This window comes from Cupressus sempervirens, chromosome 9 (assembly GCF_028749045.1).
Source record: "Cupressus sempervirens isolate cs-2001-9-10 chromosome 9, ASM2874904v1, whole genome shotgun sequence".
Classification (NCBI taxonomy): Eukaryota; Viridiplantae; Streptophyta; class Pinopsida; order Cupressales; family Cupressaceae; genus Cupressus; species Cupressus sempervirens.
The window spans coordinates 785,703,277-785,718,609 of NC_143126.1; positions in this window are offsets into that span (position 1 = coordinate 785,703,277).

Genomic DNA, 15,333 nt, shown 5'->3' on the forward strand with positions numbered 1-15,333 from the left:
TCATTTGAAGATGAGAATCAACAAGGAGAATTGATAGGGTCTAGTTATAGCATTAATGCTCAAACTATGGCTATATGGAGTTTGGCTCCAAATAATGAAAAACCAACTCTCATGGAAATCAAAGAGTCCCCTATAGAGGGAATGCGATCTTTTGGAATGTTCATTCCACTTAGGGCAACTAGATTGATGCACGAGCATCCTAGAGTGGTTGGATATACTACATGATTAAGGGATTTCGGTGGGGTTAAGTGGACCCATTTGGGTCTTGGGTAGTTAATTTTGATGTATTTAATAATTATTGTAAGCCTTTAAAGGCATTTGACATTTAATTTCTATTGTGGGCTGACTTGTGGCTCTTCAAGTATTTAATGTTAGATTTATTTAGTTTTTAGCATTGTAGACTGACTTGTGGCTTAAATTGGTATAAGTAGGGATTGTGGTGGAGTATTTAGTCATTATTCATCCATCTTGGAGAAGAGGAGGTGGTAAAGGAGTGAATTTTGAAGAGAGCTAGTAGCTAAGGCTTGGGAAACAAGGAGATTGCTTGGTGGCTTGTGAGTACCAATTGGATCTTCCTTAAGGGTTTCTACCAAAGTGTGGAGCCATAACTAGGAAGGCCTTACAACCCAACACATTGTATGTAATCAGTTATTTTATGAATAAAGAGTTGTGATTTGATATCAAATTTTGCATTATTGTTGTGTTTCTACTGTGTGGTTATTTTCTAGGGGCTAGGACATCTCCTTTGGTGATTCTCCTACCTTTTACTACATAAGGTGGTATTAGAGTGAAGGTTGTTCTTGGGTGTGTAGATCGAGCATCGAAGTTGAGGCAGTTTGCACCAAGGTTTTGTGAAGTGGATTTATTAGGTTTTGCAAAAATCTTGGACGATGCCTTCGAGAAGATTAGACCCTAGGGCTATTGATGATCTTAGTGATGCTATGGAATAAAGGATTTCCAAGAAGGTTAAAGCAAATTTTAGATCTAAAATAGAGGATGTTAAAGCCACTTTCAGATTTGAGGTGGCATTAATGAAGAGTGATATGATTGCTGAGATCATAAGTGATATAGGTAGTGTACCTCAGCATATGGGTATTGAAGATGGTTATGAGGAAGCTATTGAAGACTTTGAATTTGCTAGATTGAGTGGTGAGGCCAAAATTAATCATGTGGACAGATCTATGGGAAATAGGTTTGGTCAGTTTGCTAGACTTGGATCTTAGTTGAAGTTGAAGCATAAGATGGAGGTTTCTAATTTCTTAGGTACTTTGAATCTTGAAGACCTAATTGATTGGATTGGTGAATTGGAAGGCTACTTTAAGCTTGAAGATATTGGGGATCCACTCAGAGTAAGTTTAACACAAACTAAGCTGAAGGGACATGCTGCTCTTTGGTGGAAGCAACTGCAAAGAGACAGAGAAGAAGAAGGTGAAATGAAGATCACTACATGGAGATTGATGGTCACTAAGTTTAAGGCTAAGTTCATGCCTACTAATTATGAACTTGATTTTTTCAAGAGGTTGCAAAATCTAAAGCAGAAGGATATGACTATGAAATACTATACCATGGAGTTCTAGAAGTTGACTATTCAGTCTAGGCATAGAGAATTATCAAAGGAGAAGGTAGTGTAGTACACTAATGGTTTGAGATTCAATATTCAACATGAGGTTGGTATGCTGAATATTTCTTTAGTCAAGGATGCTTGTCAGTATGCTTTGATGGAAGAGGAAAAGATAAAGAGGAAGAATCAAGCTAATTCTAGAGGGAAGGAGAAGCAAGATAGCTCGGCACAAGCTAAACCAAATGCAGAAGGTGAACCAAAACCTGTTGAATAGAAAAGAAGGACAAATGGAGGTGGGTTCAAAGGTAATTGTTTCAAGTGTGGTCAAGAAGGGCATAGATCTTTTGAATGTCCAATTTGAAGGACAACTACTTGTAGGAGTTGATAAAATCCAACTCCACAACTCACTAAGATCACCTGCATGCAAATAACCTATCGAAGGGAAACCAAGGAAGGAAGAGGCAAAACTTGGAAAAACCTTAATTGGACTTTAGAGAGAAAATATTGCAAAATAAGAAAAATGTATTGCTATTGAAAATTAGATATGAAAATACAATGAGAGAGCTTAAATATAAAGTCCTCATGGAAGCTTGTAGAACAAGTTGGAAAGTGGTAGAAGATAAGGTTGACAACTAAGCACTCTTCCACAAAAAGGTGGAACATGCTAGAAGGGAACAAACTCCCGTGTTGTCAACAACTCATCACTACAACAATTAATACATGCATTAACCTAAGTAAGCTTAAGTAAATAGAATAAATAACAAATAATAAATTATTTATTTGCTCTAACACCCCCCCTTAAGTGTAACTTAGGGGAATGCCTTTAGCTCACAAAACTAAGATAAAATGTAGAATGGGTCCTGACAACAAGGCCATGTTAGGTACCCATGTACAATGCAAGAAATGCAACCTCTGAAAATGGTGAAAGAGAGAAAACCACATGGAAAAACCCTACCCTAAAAAGAGGTAAGAACCTAGTGAAAGACTGAAGAAGCCTCCAAATAGAGGAATGTCCCATAAAATAGGAACAAAAAGTGATCATGAAGAGCATCACTAAAGCATGAAGAAGCTACAAATTCTACCATAAAAAAGAAAGTATTGATCTGAAGAACTTCTGTGGAAGAAGAAGGCATGAACCAAGCATGTCTATATGGTAGATGATCTATCTCACCGAAATGCATAGGTAGCTACCCAGTGCAATCGCCTTGTATATAGAATCAACCACTAAATACATAGCTCACACTATCAAACCATCAAACCACAAAAACAATGGAACACCAAAATAACCCCCCCCTTAATGTAGACAAGGTGAGATGACAAGCAACTGAGAAGGTGGGCCAATATCCTCTACAGACATAACCAAGAATGATGAGAGAGGGAAAGAGGTACAAACACCTATAAAGACATGGTCACACTAACTTTACATGGAGCAAAAAAAGGAAGAAGGCACAAAAGTGGAAAACAACTATCCCCTCATGGTGCTTTACAAAAAAAGTGCAAGTACAACTATCTCAAAACAATGTTCATGAACCTGAAATGCAAGAGTGGCACTTTATCTCAGTGTGTATACATAAAAATGCTTACAAATGATAGCTACAATGATAAAAAATGGAAAAAATCTGATACAAAAGAAAGTACAGCCCAAAACAAAAGATCTCATGCCAAGCAAACGATCCTCAGACCTGGACCACCCAAGATATCCACCATAGAGAAAAAACACCAAAAACACGATAGAAAGAGCATGGGCTAGAATCTAAAGAAAAAGACCACATTTCTAAAAAGATGACAAAACCAACTTTCCAAAAATATAATGTTTTCAAAAAATGGACATGAGACACAAAAGATATGCATGCCAAAGTAAAAAATAGAACTTTAGACTTTAACTACAAAAATGAGCAGCTAAACTACATCAAAACTTGAAAATACTTGCACGAATGTCTCCATCTCGGTACCAACTTTCTAGTGCTCCTTTCGGATTGGAAAAATACCTCTGTATGCTCAAGTTATGGCCAAAAAATTGACTGTAGGTCAAAAAGGACCCTGGAGAGGTGCTAGAGGGTTGATGATGTAGTGTTGATGTCATCAATCTATTGGAAAAAAATTGAGCGGCAAAAAAAGGCCACGTGGCATGCCACATGGTAAAAATGATGATGTGGCAGGGGCCACATTGCAGATGCCAACATGGTACCTCTGGCTACATTGTAGCCACATGTCATGCCAATAGTGCAAAAAGGTAATTGAACTACCATGTAGGTAGGTTGAGTAGGTGCTGATAGTGCAAGGTGGTGCTAGAGCAAAGCATAAGAGGAGAACTAGCAGACGAGTGGAGTAGGTCGATGGAGGCAGTGGAGACAGGTGCATTGTTTGTGGAAAAACTAGGGGGCACAGCTGTGCGGGCTAAGGAGGTGGCCAGGCATTGAGAGGGTAGTGCGACCTATCCTTGGCAGAGCGCAGGTGGCCCTATAGTGGTTGCTGGGTGGTGCCATGGTGGTGAGCCAAAAATGTATTTTTTTAAAAAAAAATTGCCCAAATTGTTTGTACGGCCATACAGCAAGCCTTGCAACAAATTTTTTTGCCTCCCGAAGTGACTTTCTCCAAAATCAATTTTTTTAATATGAATCTTGACTGTAAACAACCTTCCAAATTTAATGGTAGTGTCCATTTAGGCCCAAAGTGATTTAAAGAAATACTCTTCCCCTGGATTGAAGAAAAATACACAAATAAATTAGGGTTTGTGTCTCTAAATCATAGCTTCAAAAAACCTTCAAGCGAGAAGCAGTAGGGAGGCTCTGATACCATGTAGGAGTTGATAAAATCCAACTCCATAGCTTGCTAAGATCACCTACTTGCAAATAACCTATTGAAGGGAAACTAAGGAAAGAAGAGGTGGAGCTTGGAAAAACCCTAATCAGACTTGAGAGAGAAAATATTGCAAAACAAGAAAAATGTATTGCTATTGAAAATGAGATGTGAAAATACAATGAGAGAGCCCAAATATAAAGGCCTCATTGAAGCTTGTAGAACAAGCTAGAAGGGAACAAACTCCTGTGTTGTCAACAACTCATCACTATAACAATTAACTACATGCATTAACCTAAGTAAGCTTAAGTAAATAGAATAAATAATTAATAAACAATTAATTATTTACTCTAACACTACTATTATGAATGAGGTTGCAATCTAGGATAGTTAACTTGAGCAACGAGAGAGTTTGTTGGCTCGATGAGTATTGGTTGGTGAGAGGACACTGGATTCATGTCAGAGAACTAGTTTGTTTAGGACTTGTCATAAGTTTGGTGGTAAAGTTTGCAAGGTGATTGTAGATGGTGGTAGTATGGATAACCTTATTGCTGAAAAGATGGTTTAAAAAATTGGTTTGAAGAGAATGAGATGTCCTTATCCTTATAGGATTGGTTGGTTGCAAGTTGGGCATGCTTTGAAAGTGAGGGAGTAGTGCCTTATTTATTTCTAGATTGGGTAGTATAAGGATCAAGTATTCTGTCATATTATGGACATGAATAGTTGTCATGTATTGGTTGGTAGAGCTTGGCAGTATGATTGCAAGGTTGTACATGATTGTGTCAAGAATGTGTTTACTATTGAGAAAGATGGTAGGAAGCATTCTCTAATTCCTTTGCGGAATGAAGAGGTCAATAGAATGAACTTGAGTATTGGCAACCGAGTTGAGTTGGTAGATTTTCAAAGGGTTAGCAATCAGTGTGGAATAAAAACCTATGGAACACCAAGGATGGAAAAGTGGAAGAAGAGAAAGGGAAAGAGTGTATAAATTGAAGACTCAGAGGACATGTATGTAAAGAACCGGTTTGAGATTTATGTGTTGAATCCTAGTTGATTTTCCTCCAACCATCTTGGAGAAGAGGAGGTGGTAGAGGAGTGAATTTTGAAGGGAGCTAGTAGCTAAGGCTTGGGAAACAAGGAGATTTCTTGGTGGCTTGCAAGTACTAGTTGGATCTTCCTTGAGAGTTTCTATTAGAGTGTGGATCTAGACTAGATAGGGTTTGGATTGGATCTTGAGGGATCTTGCAGAACTATTACTTGCTTTGTATTTGGCCATAACTAGGAAGGCCTTATAGCCCAACACATTGTATGTAATCTATTATTTTATAAATAAAGAGTTGTGATTTGGTATCAAATCTTGCATTATTGTTGTGTCTCAACTATGTGGTTATTTTTTGGGGGCTCAGACATCTCCTTTGGGGATTCTCCTACCTTGCACTGTATCATATATTTATGGGTCATTGACTTCAACATCATTACTAGGGAAGAATAGAATTGATATGCTAGAAGAACAACTAGACATAGCCTATGAGAGGTATATCAATACAAGGAGACACTATGAAGAGGAGATGAAAAAGACATGTCCTAGAACAAAGGAGTCTCCTATTGGAAAATGAAGTAGTAACATTGAAAAAAACCACTAAGCTATGCGACTGAAACATGGGATGTGATGAGCCAAACCATAAATACATGATGAGGAAGAATTAGAATCAAGCAAAGAGATAGAAATCAAAAGTATAAAGAATTTTCTGATTCATAAGATACTTCTTTGAAATATGCCTACAGAATGTGCACATCAACTATACTGTCTTGAAGAGGGTAGAGTACTAGTGTTCTAAGGCAATCTCTTTATAATCTTTATTATTTACATCATGTGGCCCATACACCCAATTTTTTGAAAGCCTTGTACCCATGCTAACACTAAAGAAGGATTTACCAAAAGGGGTAATTATTTATGCCAGGAAACTTATTCATAGGGTAAAAGAATTAAATGGTTTCTTTGTAGGAAAATTACAGTTAATTCAAAATAAGATGAAAATAATTGCTACAGGAACTCCAAATTTTGTGCCTAGTATATTGGATGAAAATGGAGGAGTAAAGGAATGGAAAGAATGGTCATCCTCTTTTGATGGCATTTTGAGTCATGTTAGGTTTATGGCATATTATAATGGTGAGGTAGATATTGTGGTGGTTTATTATTTGATTTGATGATGTGGTATATGATTTGATTGATTGATGGTCAGAAAGGGGCAAGGTAATTGCAAAGGTTAAAGCCATAATAGATGCTAAGTGGAATAAGAGCCTTGAGGATTAGAGATGCCACCTGGCTAGATGTTGAAACTGACATAGCAATCTAGGAGGTCATAACTAGCATAAAGGCCTTACCATTCAGGGAAAGTGATTAAGTAGTTGAGATTACAACTGAAAGGCAAAAGGGACAAAATTAAAAAAAGGACAATGAAAATGACAAGTTATTATAGTACAAACATACTCATATTGAAGACACCTGAAGAAAGTTTCCACCTACCAATTTTAGAACTGCTTCCCCTATTTTGTCCAAGTACAGAGAATGTTTTTGAAAAGAAAGCATCTAAAATATCTTTGTATTTGTTTTTGAATCAAATTTTGACAAGTGTCCTCCCATCTGAAGCTTTTTGCAAGCCTTGTAGATAAAAGGACTTCCAAGATGTGGAGTGAGGGTCTGAGTTCATTTATTTTTAGTGCTTATGCTATTACAATTAGTCCATCTTTTTATGTCAATTATATGTTGTTTCAATTTTGTACTCCAAGAATATAGTATTTATTGAATGACAAAATTTGTTATATTTTGAGTTATACATTGAGTTTATATCAGTTATGTATTATTTTAAAGGAAGATGAATACAAAAGGAAGTTATGAATATTCATGTCACTAAAATTATCACCTTTTTCATATGTTTGTTACTTTGAGATTGAATGAGAAAAGTTGTTTCAATTTAATGCTGTTGGGATAGGTTGAATGTCAGTTCATTATTGCTTTTAATTAAAGGAATTAAGTAAGTGCTTCTATGAATTGATAGGGTTTCTAAGTGTATGGGAGAGATATGATAAGAATTGGATTTAGGGTTAATAATTGATTAATTTAATTGCAAGTCAATTAAATAGGTCAAGATTTACTGGTATGACTCTGTGGAACAAGGGATAAGGCACTAGTCATTAATTAAGATGAAAATTGATATAGTCATTTGGTTGCATAATTCACACTTAAATCAAAATCAAATTATCTAAGTTTTGTAACAGAGAATTATATGTGGGTCATTCACTTATTTGTAATAGCTTTCATTGAGTTTATAATTGGTTTTTGTAAAAGAAAAAGTTTTTTGACCATTTTATGCTATAAGGGATGAAATATGGATAAGGAATGTTACTAAATAAGTGATAAATCCCTATGTATACCTACCTTGGCCCTGCAAAGCCTAAAGCTTAGAAAGTCCTTGTGCTTTGTTAAGTTGGTCCAAATCTAAATGAGTTATTTTTTAGCATGGGAAATAGCTAGCCCCTAGGCATCCATTTTCATTTTGCATCCTAGTGTTGTTTTGAGACCTGTGGTTTTAAAACACCAACAATTATCAAATAAGTACCCTCTATACATAGTTTTTTTATTTTTTTGGGTCATAGGAATTTTATTATTAGTTTTTTTTTGTTAGTCACCACATACTACAACCCAATAGAGTGGATGAAAGCATTTAGAGAATTGTATTCTAAACCACTTTTTGTTTTCAAGAACAAATTAATAAAATTCCCCAAATAAGGCCAGTTGTTGTCCTACATTTTGTCACCTCAAATTGGAGATAACGGTAAGAAACTTTTCAACTAATTTTTGCATATCTTTGAAATGTTTCACTATTTAATTGGCCAACATCGATCAACCAATCAATTCTAATTTGCATAGAAAGTCATTTTATTTAAGGCTTTCATCAAGTCCTTTTTATTTTTTTATTTTATTAGCCTTTTAAGGCCTTCAAAGTCCTTTTCCTGTATTTTTTAGTGTTAGTTCAAATTGTCTTAGTCTTTTCATTTTGTTCAATCTCTTGCTTTCAATTTTCCCTTAGGTTTGGTATATCTTGTAATACCCCAAAATTGGCTCATTGCCATTATACCAATTCTAGTCTATTTCTGATAATTTCTAAGTCCTATTCTAATAGGCAATTCTCATTCTGCTATTCGCTACTTGACTTAATTGTCAGATGCAGAAAACCCTAATCTGTATTCATCATATTTCTTATTTAATTCCTATAGTGCGCACTCATATTAGTCGCATTAAACTTACTTGATTTAATTATAATTTAATTATTAAGTATTTATACTTTAATTAAATTATAATTATATCCTAAGGGTAATGTACTATGGAATTAAATTTATTTAATTTAATAAATACGCCTATCTTGATTAATTAAATGTAATTATTTAATTAAATGGGAAAGGTATTTCTAATTAATTAAACGAAATTATTTTATTAAATTGAGTACTTACTTCTAATTAATTAAACAATATTATTTATTTAAATGGGAAGCCATTCCTAATTAATTAAATGAAGTTATTTAATTAAATAAGAAAAGTGTCTCTAGTTAATTAAAGATTATTTAATTAAATAGAAAAAGTAATTATGAGAGCATATCTCATTTTATTAAATTAAATATCTCAACAAAATCTCTCTTCAGTTCAAAAAGGGAAATTTCCAGTTCACTATTGATCAAAAATGAGTTAAATTAGTTAACTCCTTTTTCTACTCAAATTAAATTAGTTAACTCCTTATTTTACTTAAATTAAATCTGTTAACTCCCTTTAATTGGGGAATCTCCCTTTATGACTGAACCTAATCTTCAATCTTGACCGTTGATCCGAATTGATCTCGACTGTTGATGGATTTCAGGAAAGTCTATTTAAGAGGCCCTCATCTCTTCATTTTAGAGGATGAATTTGGAGAATTTGCATCGAATTGCTGCTGGAATTCATACTCACATTTGCTCATATTTTTACATACATCTTGCATTCTTAGTTTAGATTCATCTAGTTTAATAATGCATACTTTTTTAGCTTAAATGTCTTTTATTTCTTAGATTAATTGCTTGTACTTCATATAGATTACTTGCACATTCATATAGCTTAAATTGCATTCAAATCCTTCATTTTTATAGGGTATGGTTGCTTAAACGCCTTGAATTTGAGGATATCTGACAAGCAAATCCCTTTAGATAGAAGGCAACTAGTCGCTTTGTAGGCTGATTTTTGGATGAACAATCCAATGTTTATTTCGGGATGAATCCACATACAAGGACCATGTTGAAGTGTGTGTGTTAGCAGAGGCTACATATTCACGCATACATTTTTGGCACCCACCGTGGGGCTCGAAAATCAATTTTTCTGGCCTCTTTCTGTATTTTTTAAATTATTTTTTTGTTCTTTGTCCATACTGTTCCATACAAATTCAAGAATCTTAGCGCGAGATTGTTCATTTTCACGTGAGGATCCAGAATCTTCACGCGAAGATTCTTTCCGCATTACGTGAGAAAGTTCTTTGGCGCACGAAACTTCGCACGAAACTTGTTTCTTCGTGTGAGCCGAATATAATTTTGCACGAGCCTAATTTAATTTTGCATAGGCCGTAAAACTTCTTCGCATGGGCTGTCAAGAATTTCGAACAAAACTCTGCTGACAGAAGCAAATTTTTGCGTTGATTTTCGTGTTTTCTGGTTTTTCTGCTAACTGTTCGCAGTTTCTCATGTTTCTGTGTTTTTTGATTTTTTTGGAACAGCATAACCGCGGTTTGTGAGACAATGGGAAAAGCGTGATAAATTCACTAAAAATAGGTAAAATCTACTAAGCGCGTTGCGAGGATCACCAGGTAACCTTCCTCAGCTGATAACACTTCATTTGGATCTAAAACAAACATCTCTCGTGTTGAGCTTGTGTGCGTTTCCTTCCATATTTTCATTTTACAACACATGCATAATTTGATACTAGGGTGTGATCTCTGTTAGTATTCATTTAGCAGGCTTAGGTACTAGTGATAGATTTAGATAGCTATTTTGGGTTATTGGACTCGCTAATCCGTCGGCCCCTCGTTCCACCCTGTGGTTTCAAGATCAGCACCATGTTAAAGGGGAGGGGTCTACAAGACAGAAGCATTAAAAGCTCCACTAGGCAACCCTTTTGTGCTTTCTAGAACTCACTAGTTTCTGAGTTGTGGACTCATGTTAGCTTGTGTGAGGGGTTAAATTTTCCACATCTTTGGACTCACCTCACATCAGTTAAAGTGTTAAGTGTACCACCTTGTGCTCTTTGATTACTTTTGGATAGATTTGCTTTCAAGAATTGACATTTGTACACACATAGTAATTAAGCCCCCATGAACACTATTCGTGGATCTTGAGGGAGTGGGTTCCTAGTGAAATTCCTCTCTAAGATAGATTCCTTGTAGGTGGGGAGGATACTTTGAGCATCTCATAGATAGATGAATCTTCAAGTTGTTGATTAAGGCATCCATTCTCCAGAGAGGTTGATAGATCATAGGGAGATGATATCATAGATCTTTAAGAGATAATCTTAGTTTAGCGTGTCAGATTAATCTGTCTATTTTGATTGGGCTAAAGGTGAAAAGGTGTCAAAATCTTTAATCTGGAAGCTAAGTCCCCTTGTGGTATACTGTTGTGAGTCGATCACCTTTAGAGAGGGTTAACCATAGCAGACAATCCCTCTACAGGGAAAACTACGTTGACAAAACCTCAAGCGGTAATAGCCATTTTTGCCATGGTAGTGACAACCGCTATATGAATGTCCTTGTGGAAGAAATCTCCATGGGTGTGGTTCATTGTGGGTTGTCAGATCTCCCTAACAGCTCTTGAAGATTAAGTTCTCGGACTGTGTCAAAACCTCGGTGCATCAGGATTGGAGGTCACCCCTGTGAGTTATAAAATTTGCAGAGTCAAACCATTACTAAATACCTTAGAGAGGCCAACTTTTATTTTCTAGAGATGTATGCATGATTGCAAAACTCTTTGAAAACGTACACGAATAGCTCTCTTAGGGATTAGCACAAACTAAGTCACTTGATTGTTCATGCACAAGGTTTCTTTTTCCCTTGCTCATTATTTTCAGACGTGCTTGAAATCACTTGCTTGCTATTCTACGTGCCTATTTATCTGCTTGGTTCTTGGAATGATAAAAAATTTGGTCAAAATTAGTCACTGTTGTGAAACTGTTCTGTCCTTTCGCACGAAATCATTTGGGTCTCGCGTGAAATCACCTGGCTGTCACGCGAAGCCATTTTTTCCTCGCGCAAAATTAAACTTCTGTTGTGCATCTTTGAGTGATCCATAAACATTCTCAAGTGAAATTAAAAACTGTTACTGACCTTCGTGCGAGATAGAAACATCTTCGCATGGCTTGTAAAACTTCTTCGCGCGACCTGTAAAGGTTTTTCGCGTGAGACTTTGTATCAGCATTAATAATCTGGGTCTATTCTAGCTATCTGCGGCCTGTACACTGTCCTTTTCTACATCCATTTATTGCTCTCTATTTGCAAATAGCATTGAAACAGTGACACTTCACTTAGCTGAAGACTTGTGTCTTATACCTTGACTAGTCTTGTCTCATAAGTAATTCTGGTCCTCGTCTTAATGCTTCTCATACTTTGTGTCACAGTGGTCATAATCTCTGGCTGTTCTAGCCTTTAAATTAGACCATCTGTGCCTTAGTGAACAACATTCTTGCTATTATCTTGTCCTTTTTGAGACTCAGTCTTAGTGTAATCCTTGTCCATGTTCTAGCTTCTTGTCCTTTCCTATGATTGTCACAACCAGAAGCGGCAACATGTTTTATCCCGATAACCTTAGACATGGTCGTGCTAGGGGTCGTAATCGCGGCAGAAGTAGCTTACCTTTCACTACGCAATCTGTATCTAGTTTGGCTAGTGAGGTGTCTTCACGGTCTTCCTCACCTGTAAGGTCATCTCAAGTTCAATGAACATTTTCCAATTTGCAACAAATTAGGAATCCTTTTTACCAAGAGGATACTAAAATAGGTAGAGGTCCTACATTCCCAAATACAATGTATGATCCTTTCTCCACAGACCCTTTTGAAACACAACGTACAAAAACTGAACACGTTCCTATAATGACTAATCATGAACCTGAACAGGGTAGTCATAGTCGATATCAAGAACAACCTAGGGATGACAAGGAGAAAGAGAAAGAATATGACACTGATGAGAAACAGGAAGAGGGGGAAATCCTTCCTAAACACATAGAAAAATGTCGAAGAGACAAGAACTTTCAGAAGGTCATGGGAATCCTACTCAACGAAGAGAAAGAAACGTGCTTTCTCAAACTCGCCCAAGAAGGAGCTAAACTGCCCACACATTTCAATGTGGAGACTATTATCACACGTGAAGCAGAAACTGAGATCGCTAAACTCCAAAAAACAACTAAAAATTATGCAAGACCAATTGGCTCAAATGATGCATGAGAAAGAGAAACCCAAAAAGACATACACATTGGATGCTCTTTGTTCATTCCCATTTGACAAAAGTATAAACATGCCACCTTTCCCACGAGGCATAGAACTACCCAGATATGACAAGTACTTTGGTACTACTGATCCCCAAGATCACTTGTGGGAATTTGGTGCTTTGTCTGTGGAGTTTATACATAATCAAACTTACCTCATGCATTTATTCCCTAGAAGCCTAGGTGGTCAGGCTTTGGAGTGGTTCTCACATTTACCTCCTGGTATCAAGACGTTTGACGAAATTGCTAATTCATTTGTTCAGCAATATTATCATAACATTCAACATCTTGTAAATATTTGAGATCTATGCAACCTTAAACAAAAGGTTGGTGAGCCTTTTCTCACTTTCCTCCAACGGTGGAGACAACTTTACACTAAGTATTCCCGTAAAATCCCAAAAACGGAGAAGCTAGACATTTTCACTAATAACCTCTTACCTGATTTTGGGTATAGAGTCCAACTACAAGGTCCATGTACCTTTGAAGACATGATTACACAGGCTATTCGTATCAAAGAATTTATGGTCAAGAAAGGTGAGCTCACTCTTCAGAGAGACTCAAAACAAGGTTCCACTTCCAACAGGGATAAAACCAAACATGTCAACAAGAATTGAGAAATTGTACATGATGGGGTTGTTGATAATGTCACACCAAAACTCGCCAAAGTAGCATTTAACCTCACAGATTGCCTCAAAGTGGCCAAAAATGCTGAGAAGCCTCCTCCTGACAATAAGACGTCTGGAAACAAACCTAGAAACTCATGGGAAACATGACCCAAGCGAGAGTATACGCCTTTGGGAGAACCTTTGGATGTGGTTTACAAAACATTTCTACAACACAAGCTTATCTCACCAATGGATAACCCTCATCCCTATGATCTACAACCACGTCCACCATGGTGGAATGAGACCTCATTTTGTGAGTATCACCAAAACAAGGGACACAAAACCAACAACTGTATAAACTTACGTCATAAAGTCTAGGACATGATTGATGTTGGTGAACTTGTGGTAGATGGACATAACAAAAACTCAGACCACAAGGTGTTCAAAGAGCCTTTCCCAGCTTATGAAAAAGGAGAGACTTTGAAACCAGAACCCTACAATAAGGTCAACTATACATATTCCAACGATGAAAATGTCATTCACATGGTTGAACCTATAGATTCTGAATACTGCGACGTTATTACTATAAAGGGGAAGCAAGATAATGATAAACCCAAGACACCATTTGTCTTGAGAGGCCCTACTTCCAATAACATGGATAATGCATCTTTGCAACACTGTGCTAACGTTGTTACTCGCTCTCATGTAAAGTTGGTGCTCAAAGGCCCTACACCTCTTACTTCAAATCTTGAACAACACAAGGACAAAACCCTTGCTGGTCCATCCGATAAAGGTGCAAAACACACAACGAACTTGACTGCAACCAGTTATAGTGTTCTAGATCAATTGAAATGAACTAATGCTCACATTTCCATATTTGAGCTGCTTAAAATCTCACCTGCTCATAAGCAAATTCTAGACAAAGACCTCACTGAGGCAAACATTCCTCAAGATCTTGATCTTGAGCAATTTCAATCCATGGTAGGTCACCTGACCTCACCTCATCTTATGACCTTCTCTGAGGAGGATGACAACTCACTGAATCACCCACACAATCAGCCTCTACACATTGAGGTTATGATCCACCAGACACGTGTTCGTCAGGTACTCATTGACAATGGCGCTGGCCTAAATATTGTTTTTGCTGCTCTGTTTAGACAATTGGATTATTCTAAGGACTCTGTTGATCCTTGATGAAAGATCACTATTAAAGCGTACGATGAAGTAGAACGAAAGTCACTAGGTCTTGTGACTTTACCGATTCGCGTCGGTCCTGTCGAAAGGGATGTCACCTGTCAAGTGCTTGACATTCCCTTAGCCTACAACATTCTGTTGGGACAGCCATGGATACATGAGATGCGCGTTGTGCCATCCACATACCATCAATGCATTAAATTCCCATTTCATGGCTCTGAAGTTACTATTCCTACCACTACTAGCTACACCTACAATATGCTCAAAGCTGTTGATTCTTTTGTCCCTGCTAACCGTGAGTCTACTTATTGTCACAACAATATGCTTAAACAAATTGAGCAGTCATTTAAATTGAAAGAAACTAGTATGGGAGAGTACCACATGGAACTAATGCTGTCATTAACATCTATTCTAGAGTCCCCTCGACATTTTGGGAGACCCTTAGAAGCAAAAAAAGCCATTCATGTTGACACCTCAGACCAAGTTTAACGGCTCTTTTGTCAAAGCTACAATTCCCTTAGAAGATGAAAGTGAAAATAGAGCCATTGCTGCATGGATTTATAAAGAAGAGGCTCTAGTAGACCTAACAGAACAAGCTCGAGAAATCACTCCTAAGAAATACGGACCT